The sequence below is a fragment of the Sapajus apella genome, unplaced genomic scaffold (assembly GCF_009761245.1).
Source record: "Sapajus apella isolate SASKATOON/1434 unplaced genomic scaffold, GSC_monkey_1.0 scaffold6, whole genome shotgun sequence".
NCBI lineage: Eukaryota > Metazoa > Chordata > Mammalia > Primates > Cebidae > Sapajus > Sapajus apella.
In genome coordinates, this window is record NW_022436946.1 from 69,421,720 (window position 1) to 69,432,519 (window position 10,800).

Sequence of the window (10,800 nt, forward strand, 5' to 3'; positions counted from 1 at the left end):
GTCCAGGCTATACTGCAGTTGTATGATCATAGCTTGTTACAGCCTAGATCTCCTAGGACTCAAATGATCCTCCCACCTCACCCTGCTGAGTAGCTGGGACTACAAGTGTGTGCCATCATGCCTGGCTAATTTTCATATTTTTTTGAGAAACAGCTTTTTACTATGTGCCCAGGCTGCTCTTGAACTCCTGAGTTTCAATGATCCTCCTGCCTCAGCCCCCCAAAATGCTGGTATTACAGGCATGAATGACTGCCCCTAGCCAAGACATGCTACTTAGCTTTCATGTCCAAGACTAAGCATACTGAGGCCACCAGCCTCCATGGCCAAATCATGTTTGTGTCCCAGAAGAAATAAATCTGTAAGCCTTGTCTATCAATAAATAGTTTATATACCTTTAAATATCCAACATCTAGTCACTGATGTTTATTATGCAAAATCTCCCACTTCTTGAAAATGGGAACATTCCTGGCACTTCTACCACCCTTTACAGTTTTACATTCTTTCCAGATTAGATCAGCAATGCAATTTGAACATCTTCCACAGAACATTGGGATGCAGGTTACTGGAGTTGGGAAACTACTTAGAATGTAATTATATTCTTCCACTTTGGGCTTCTCTTTCTCTTGCTAAGGAGTCTCTCCTTCCCTCCGACTCCTCTCCCTACTGTCCTTGGTAAAAAGATGGAAGTTAAACTGAGGTTGAAGAGCTTGGTTTTTCCTAAGTAATCTTTCAGTAATAGATTACTGCTGACTTAACTATACCCAGTAGCCTGCTGCAAGCTTGTTTCTCTTTGTTAAATACAGTTTAAAAGTTGAATTTATAGTTCCTTGGATTTTTGCAAACCTGAACATATTTCTATCTCTAAGTTTATGCCACCCCTGTGTCCTTGCTCTTGGTCCTGTTTCCTTTCTTCATGTAACACTGTTTTTCCCATAAGAGGAGAGTTTCTTTCACTGCAGTGGGACCAGAGACTGTAGAGAATTAGGACCTGGAAATAGACTGTTCGGTTATAGGGAAAACTATCCAGCTGTGGTCTGATGAGGAAGCAGTTCACCAGGCTTCACTATCTATTAGAATGTGAAGCTTCATGAAGGCAAGAGTGTTTTTTGTTGTTATTGTTGTTGCTTTTGTCTATTTTATTCACTGTTACATTTCCAGGTCTCAGAACAATCCCTGACATGTAATAAATATTTGTTGAATGAATGAAAAATGGTTATCATTAGGGAGAGCAACATCCAGGTGAAAGGTGAGCCAAAAAAGAGTATTCACCACTACATGACCAAGTAGGCAGAGCCCAAATGTGCTATGTCAGCTTTCATGTCTAAGACTAAGCATACTGAGGACAGACTACAAACAGACAGCACTAGGAAAGTCTGCCAGCAGGTAGTAAGGCTTCGGTATTGCCGACATGTTAGGAAAAAAGATAAAGACTGAGTTTAAAAAGTATCCAGGCCCAGAGGCAATGGCTAAACCCAATTTTTAGATGTGGGTTTTATTCCTGAGGATAACAGCAAGGCTGTCTTGATGCTGATTTCCAGGTAGGCAAAAGCCTCCTAAATTATTCCTGTCTAACCGGACTTCTGATTTTAACCTAAAGATTTGAAATACGGTTTCCCAAAAATCTATTAGTCATAGTTTTTCTTTAGAATCAAAAGAAGAACTAAAGGCTTTTTGAGAAATTTCCCTGTAATCCTTCCTTTGTGTCCAAGCAGAGCCCCCGCACAGTAAGGCACTAAACTGGATTCAAAGATTTAGCTAGCAGCCATGGTAACTAGGGTCCCTGTAGAGTGACCCATGTTTCAGAGGCCTGGGGAGCAGACCAAGTAGGACCTTGTTATTTTTTAGAATGAAATTCTAATTGTCCTATATTTCCTAAGTTTTACATTTGCTAAGTAAGTTTTTAGAGGACATGGGTATGTCGAATATAAATATTAAAAAGAGAGAATAAAAGAGTTTTTATAGGCAAAGTAACTAGTCAGGTGTCACATTTTCCTGCAACTGACAAATACCATTTCTTGCTTTGAAGATTGCATCTCTAGTTCCTAATTCAATGCCTCATAGGAGACAATAAAATTTACTGAATGGGTGAATAAATGAATGAAATAGGTAGTCAATTAAGTTAATTTCACCATGTTTTGTTTATTTCAATTTTTTGTGTCAGAATTGATAATCTGAATGTAACTCAGAGTATTGAGAGGTGCCTCATTGCTCATTTGACTCAAGGGATCACTCAATGGTAGGGTCCTTGCCTAAGGAGCAACAGAATGCAGCTAAAAGATCAGGTGCAAATATGATGTTCCATTGACTTACAAAGTCATTTTTCTCTACTATTTTTTTTTAAAGGCTTTGAGTAAAATTCTTGAAAGAGCTCTGAAAAAAGACTGTATCATGTACCAATCATATGACAGTTGAGGTACTTTCAGTATAAAAAATTACTGAAAAAAAGATTTAAAAATCTATAAATTATGTAATACTTTTACATCTGTAACTTTTAGATCAAAACACAGAAACATTTGTAAAAAAGTGATACCCATATGTAAGAGACTCATGTCATGACTAAGACTGTAGACTTGAGATTAAATGACCTGGACCAGTTTATCCATTTCCTAGTCTCATGATCTTCAGCAATTTGCTTAACCTCTCTGAGACTGAGTTGCCTTACCTGTAAAATGGGGGTCACAATTACACCTACCTCATAGCATATTTTTGAGGATTAAATGAGATAATGTCTGCAAAGGGCTTGGTATGGTACAGAATATATAGTATAGTAACTATTAATACTTATTCAGCTTATTAACATACATACTTTATGTAAACATTGATTTACTGGCTCTTGCAGTAGTTCAGTGACTTCTCAGGCATTTGAAACACATAGCTTGAAAAAAATGCTGGATTCCGTAAGAACTGGGACATGGGGTATCTTTAGAAAGAGTAACAGAGAGCAGTCTTGTCACCGAAGGAGATGGAGCTTGGCTTTGGAAGACTGGCAGAGCTGCTTTTCCTTAGGAGCTCTGGCTGCTACTGGAGCTGCTCCAGGAAGGCTCTGTCACTAGGAACAAGAGCTACCACTAACTGAATTAGTCCCTAGGAGCCGGGCACTGCTGCTGACAAGTACTGCCAAGATGTTCAGCGGTGGTATGCCTCTGGGACCCTGTTGACTACACACAACAATGGAGGCTTACAAAAGAGGAACTAAGAAAATCCAAAGATTTGGAAGTGTCTGACCCTTTCTTCCCTTTATGGCTTCATTTGCAAAGAAGAGTTTCAGGCCAAATCTCCATGCAATATCCAGGAGGGGACAAAAAACTATGCTCTATGAATACACTCTCACTGAGGAGGGCCAATAATCATTTCTCACCAAGAAAGCAGGAGGTCAGAAAGTGGATGAGGAATCAAGCCAGTTTAGAGGATTGATCTAGAATCTGTTCCTCAGGCTTCTAGGGAATTATCTGAATCTTTTATCTGAAACAAATGCAAGAGTTTTCTTTCCAAATGCTTGGTAAAAATAGTGATGATAATGTTCATTTGTATGCATTTACATACAACTGAAGCATCGCTTTTATTATAATTCCTTCGCAATAACTAATGAGAACATGTTAGGTGATGCTAAATGAAATAAATTACTGGGAACAGAGTTTCTGGTTCAAATCTCAGGTATATCACCAAGTAGCTTTTCTCTGAGGCTCAATTTTGTCATCTAAAAATAAAGTGGTAGATGCAGAGATTCTCAAGGTCACTTCTAGCTCTAGCATCATCCGACTAGACCACCCAACATTAAGGTCACAGATAACAAAGCCAAGATTTTCTCTCTTTGTTATTCCTTTTATGCCTTTGGAATCTTTGCTTATTTCCCCTGGGTATATTTCCTCCATGACAACCTTCAACTAACAGTGCCCAACACTAAGGCTTCTGCCGCTCTCAATTATGGCAATTTACTAAGGTTTTTAAATTCTGGCACAAAGTTCCATTCCAAAACTATTACAGAGGCCATATTCTCTGAAAGATTGCAACCCATTAGGCTTCATTTAGCCCAATTACTTTCTAGACTAAAACTAGATATATACACTTACACAGTTCAGTCCTTGTAATAATTGTCAGTTTTCCTATAACACTATTGGCCCATCTACGGCCATACCACCTTGAAGACGCCCGATCTTGTCTGATCTCAGAAACTAAGCAGGGTCAGGCCTGGTTAGTACTTGGATGGGAGACTGCCCAGGAATACCGGGTGCTGTAGGCTTTAAAAAAATAAATAAATAAGTAAAATGAAATAAAATAAAAACTATTGGTCCATATACAACCATTTCCTTCTTCTGATGGAGGTTTGTCTTATTTCCAAAAAATGACTGTTTCCCCAGCCAGTCATACATTCCTTTTTCTAGTTCATTTTTTTCTGACTTTCTTAATAAAAAAAATTTATTTAAAACCTCTACTTGGAACTTTTTGCAGACATTTCAGTCCTTTCATTTCTTTCTATATACCAATGTCTAGAAAAATGAGAATAGTAAGATATTGCTTGTTCCCCACCTCACCCCAAAATAGCCCTACACATCAAAATCATACGATAAAGCTAACCTTAGGAGGATATATAAGTTTCCCTTAAAAAGTAAAAAGAATTGTCAATTAGAAGTGAATTAAATATGTTTATAAGGGAGTCAAAGGTTATGGTTAAGATAAACGGATTGAAGGTAAAGTCGGATTTTTTAAGTGTAAGGAATATTTACATTAATCATTATACCTTTTCATTATACCTGAGGAGCTGTTTTATAGGCTCTTTGAGCATAAAGAGACTGGATTTGAATTCAACGACCTTCCAAACTGAGGTTTTTTTAATGCTACTCCAGAATCATTTAAAAGTGGTGTTAGCTTTCTGTCCGTGTTTGGTGAACTTTTTAAATCCAATAGCTTGATTTTAGAGTGTAACATAGAATAGGCTTTCTGATTTAAGAGTCTAAGCCTCTAGGAAATAAGATAGTATTTAAATGAACTTTTAAACCAAATAAAAAGTAGGCATTTAGGCTATGTGATTTAATCTTAATATTATATGTCAACATGAATACCCAGCTTGTGATATTTAAAGTAAATATGGTTTTGTTCACATGTTGCCTGAGAAATTGAAATGAGTTGAGGTTTAGCCCCAGATGTGATTTTGTATAAGGTATATTGTTCAGCAACACACAGACCTGATTAAACTGCCTGGAGCTGTCCACATGTAGGCTAAGAGGATCAGTTCTTGAGAGTTTCTTATTTCAAAAACAATGCTATAAAAGCTCAGACTCTCAGCGATGTGCCCTTAAAATGACAGATTGTTTTAAAAAGGTTGTTCAGTTAATCTATACCACTTTGGGTACTGATTATAAAAGTTAATACATCCCCTAGACATAATAACAGTAGACTGACCTTACTAATATATAAATCATATAAATTTAAAAATATAACTAAAATACACAAAAACTACATAAACATTAAATCAAAGAAAAGCATCGAGTCCATATTCCCATCACGTCCTCCATGAAGCTGATGTTAGGCTGCTATTAAAAAGTGTCATAGAATGGATGGCCTATAAACAATAGAAACTCATTTTTCACAGTTGTGGAGGCTGGAGGTCTGAGAGCAGGATGCCAGCATGGTCAGGCCTTGGTGCAATACCTTGTCCAAGATACAGACTGCGTGTCTTGTTTTATGCTCACATAGGGAAAAGCAGAGAGAGGAGGCAAGCTCTCTCATAACCCTAATAAGGGTACTATCTCTTTCATGGGGTCCCTACCCTTGTAACTTCATCTAATCCTAATTACCTCCCAAAGGCCCCAATTCCTAATACCATCATATCTGGGAAGCAGGGTGTTAACATATGAATTTTGGGGGAACACAAATATCCAGTGTGTAATAAAGCTCAACCAATCACCCAGAGCCTTCATGGAATTACTAGCACTCAATTTTTCTGAAATTGATAAACTTTTAAAATCCAATAGCTTGATTTTAGAGTGTAACATAGAATAGGCTTTCTGATTTAAGAGTCTAAGCCTCTAGGAAATAAGATAGTATTTAAATAAACTTTTAAAAGTTACCCAAAGCCTTCATGGAATTGCTAACACTCAAATTTTCTGAAATTCGTAAATATCAGTTTATATGAAACAGGAATATGAGTGGCAGGTGAATAATTTAAATTAGTTGCTGAGAGTACATTTTTCCAGTTGGAAGAAAATCATCATAGGATTGGATATGGGTTTTAGATAGACGTGATGTGATCTTTTCTGTTTATGACCAAAAGAAAAAAAAATAGATGTTCAAGTTTGAAGATCCCCTAAGAGTTGCAGAAGGGGGATCAGCTAAGTGATGAGCCAGGAACACCCACACAGGTAGCTCTGATGCGGGTGATGCTCCTGTGATGCATCTTGCAAGGGAAGGTGGGAGTGAGCCTAGAAGAAGTATTCTGGTAGGTCATAGATAGCCAATGGCCCAAGGCTTTTCAAAACCTGGAAAACTCATAAGCAAAATAAATGAAAGGTCTTCCTGAGGCTTTAAAATCAAAACAAAGTGGTAACACTTGAGGTTACTAGGCAATGCTGCTAACTTACACCTCACTTTTATAATTCCTTTGAATCTTAAACTAAAAAATGATAACTTCTTTAAATGGTTTTGTGGGTATTAAATGAAATCATGTATGTAAAAGACCTGGACCTGATGACTACTCAAGTGCCAGTTCACTTCATAGTCTCTTTCCTGCCTTCTCAGGGCTTTAAAGTAGATCTCATTTAAATGATGAAAAAGTGTTTAAAGAATTAAAATAGAGCCTACTGGACTAGCTGCCTGAAGCTTGTGTCAAAGTGTGCTATTCAAATGGAAAACTTGCTGGATTTTCCTTTACAATACCATGAACATATTTACATTTGCTCTCTCTCCTTCCTTAATTTTCGTGTCTTCCTCCTAGAAGTGCTCTAAGCTGGCTAATGAATGTCACCAGTGATCTCCTCCTTTCCAAATTCAACATATACTTTGGAGTGCTGTACAGCATTGGACACTTGTTGGTGCTCCCTCCTGCTTCCATTTCTGTTGTTTTCAGGTTTGCTTCTACCTCCTTCCATCTTCCTCTTCTTGGTTTCTCCTTTAAATATCAATGCTCCCCAGAGCTCTGCAGTCATTTTCTTATACCCTCATGACTCTCTCCAAACCCTCAACTTCAACTACAATCTATAGATACTTTTTTTTTTTTTGAGATGGAGTCTCACTCTGTCGCCCAAGCTGGAATGCAGTGGCACAATCTTGGCTTACCACGACCTCTGCCTTTACGGTTCAAGTGATTCTCCTGCCTCAGCCTCCCAAGTGGCTGGGATTACAGGCATGTACCAACCATGCCTGGCTAATTTTTTTGTATTTTTAGTAGAGACGGTGTTTCACCATGTTGATCAGGCTGGTCTTGAACTCCTGACCTCAAATGATCTGCCCACCTCAGCCTCCCAAAGTGCTGGGGTTACAGCAATAAGCCACTGCACCTGGCCTACAATCTATAGATATTCTTATCATATATCGCCATTCATACTGTCTGTTCCAAGCTATAGCTTATAAATCTGCCAAATGAAGTCTGGGATCAGGTCAGTTCCAACTGAATGTCCCAAATACATCTCAAAGTAAACATATTCCCAAACATCCCAAATCTCCTTTTCTCCCATAGTACATTGCCGATGCCTCATCCTAACATTTGTCACACTGTACTGCTGGGGTTATTTCATTGAAGACACGGACTATTTCTTATTCAATTTAAAATTCCTAGCCCCTGGCAAAGCACTGCCACACAGTAGGCATCTGCTAAACATGAGTGAGGAAGTAAAAGTCTTGTGACACTGTTGGACTGAATCTGACACAGCATATCTGCTCTGCCTGGAGTGTTTTCTTCTTTCCTTGGCTCTATAGTTTGTCTGGGTTATGTTTTGGTTACTGGGTTGCTTTGTTTTTAACTTTCTGATTGTTGCTGGGTAATTCCCTTGGGACTCTCCTGGTTGCTATGCTTTACATGCTGTGAGATTTCCATTTGTAACTAAATGGTCACAGTTTTTTTTATCAGCCTCTGGCATGGAAGAGGGCCTCAGAGAAGCTCAATTGCAACCACACACATATTTGTGGACAGTAACAAGCAGGAAGGGAGTTTGGCAGGAGTTCCCTTATCTCTGCCCAGAGCCATCCCTTGTGTCTCATTTCACCGTCTGCTTCCTCAAAAAAGATCTCACTTTCTCACAATTCAACACATCCATGTGAATGTTTATTCCACTAGTAATGGATCTATAAACTTATAAAATAAGGTTTATTAACCTCAAAATAAAATGAGAGGGTTGAAGCTTTTTTCTCTAGCTTTTGTGGGATAAGGTCTTTTGTTAATTTTTCTGTTAACTTTAAAACATTTTATAGCTAAAATATTTTAACTATAAAAAATTTTTATAGCTGACCTTTTCTAAAAAAATTGAAGATTTCTATTGAAATCAGATTTGGAAGGAGATGTCTAGTTTATTTGCCTTTTATAAACATGTTACAGTAAAATTCCTTTATCTAGAAGTGTTGGGAACTGAAGTATTCAGATTAATCAAATAGCCTAATTAATCCAAGAGTATTTCCTAAATATTTCTCAACACTATCCTGGACATTGAGATGAAATTAGAAGAAGAATTTTACAATACTGTTGAGAGTGAGGAGAAATCTAAGACATGTGTAGTAATTTGTGGACAACTTAAGACGATAGCAGCAAATCAAATAAATCCTTAAATGAGCCCTTGAGACTGACAAAAATACGATGATGTTCCCCTAGGCAACTTGATCTCCTGTTCTCCAAAATGATGACTCAAGCCTTCTTCGCTCTCCTCAAACTGCTGATTTTCTACTGTGGCATCACTGCCACAGCCACTGACTTCACCTACTTTTCTACCACCTTGCCCACTCTCAGAGAGCGACCTTAACTCCTACTTCATATGAGAGAATAAAACACAGAAGCCCTCAGAAATGTCCTCAACTTCTTAAAACCAAATATATCGGCTTACACCCATCCCTTTCGATCCATTCAGATATAATAAAGTAACTGTCCCTTTCCTGTGTAAGGCCAATCCTTCCAGTGTTGTAGATCCTCCTTCTCCTTTCCTTCTCAGAATTCTTAAGCAGGAATAAATATTCTTTCTCACTTTTATAGACTCATCCCTCTCCATCAGAATTTCCCACAGTTTTTAAACATCTTCAAGACTTTCATTCAAAAACTACTCGACTCAACTCTCATTCTCCTGCTGATATGATGCCATCTTTCTTTCCCTCTTCAAAGATATGTTTTCTGGAAAACTTCTGTCTACACTTACATCTTCACTTTGTCATCCCTCATTCACTCATCAACCCAATCTGGCTTCTTCCCAACATCACTCCAAAAAAGCTCTTGCAAATGTGACTCATGTGTTCTATGTTACCAATAGGCGTTTCTCAGACAGCTTCAATTATAACCTACATGATAATTCACAAATCTATTTATTTGTGAGAAGTGACCCAACTCTGAAGCCAGACTCCCCACATTTGAGTCATAGCTCCACCTACTACTTAATACCTGTATGTCTCAAGGAAGTTATTGAACCTCTCAATGCCTTGATAATAAAAATGTAAGTAATAAGTAATAACCTCAAATGCCTGTAGATATCCAGTGGATTAATTCTCTCATACATATATATAAATGTATTGAAAGAGCATCTAGAAATTGCTATTATATATCTAGCCGAAATCTCTCTTATGAACCTCAGACTCACATATGAAATTTCATTCTGGACATTTCCACTTAGACATGTCAAAGGTACTATATTAGTTTTCTACTGCTGCTAAAACAAATTACCACAAACTTGAGGTTTAGAACAACCTCAAGTTATTATCTTATAGTTCTGTAGTTTAAAAGTTTGACAGAGGTTTTACTGGACTAAAATCAAGGTCCAAGGTGCTAGCAGAGCTGTTTTCCTTTCTGGAGGCTCAAAGGGAGAATCTGTTTTCTTGCCTTTGCCAGCTTCTACAGGTCACCTGCATGACTTGAGTTATGGTCCCCTTTGTCCATCTTCCATGGCATCTCTTTCTCTGACTCCCTTCTTCTGTCTCCCTCTTTGCTTAAAAATTGAGATATAACTCACATACCATAAAATTCATCATTTTAAAATTTAAAATTCAGTGGTTGTTAGTGTATTTACAAAGTTGTACAAGTATCACCACTATCTAATTCCAGAACATTTTTATCATCCCCAAAGGACACCCCGTGCTCCTTAGCAGTAACTCCCCATTCCTGTCTCCTCCAGCCCCTGGCAACTAGGAATCTATGTTCTGTCACTATGGATTTTCTCATTTGGGACCTTTTATAGACATGAAATAATAAGTGGTCTTTTGTGACTGGCTTCTTTGACTTAGCGTAATGTTTTCAAGGTTCATCCATGTGGTAGTATGTATGAATACTACGTTCTTTTTTATGGCTGAATAATATTTTATTGTGTAGATACACTATTTTTTATTTATCTACTCATCAGTTGATGAACTTAAGGACTGTTTCCACTTTTTGGTTATTATAAATAATGCTACTATAAACATTCAGGTACAAGTTTTTGTGTGAACATATTTTTTCAGTTCTCGTAGGTATGGGCCTAGGGTAGAATCACAAATAACTATGTTTAGTTCTCTTCAGGAACTGTCAAATTATTTGTCAAAGTGGTTATATCATTTTACATTCCCCACCAGCAGTGTATGAGGATTCCATTTTCTCCACATCCTCACCAACATTTGTTATTTTCTTTCTTTCTTCCTTTA

The 10,800-nt window shown here is 37.6% G+C and overlaps 1 pseudogene; it reads left to right on the forward strand.

The window, feature by feature from the left end:
* Positions 1 to 4,121: 4,121 nt before the first annotated feature.
* Positions 4,122 to 4,240, forward strand: LOC116549881 (annotated as a pseudogene).
* The last annotated feature ends 6,560 nt before the right edge of the window (positions 4,241 to 10,800 follow it).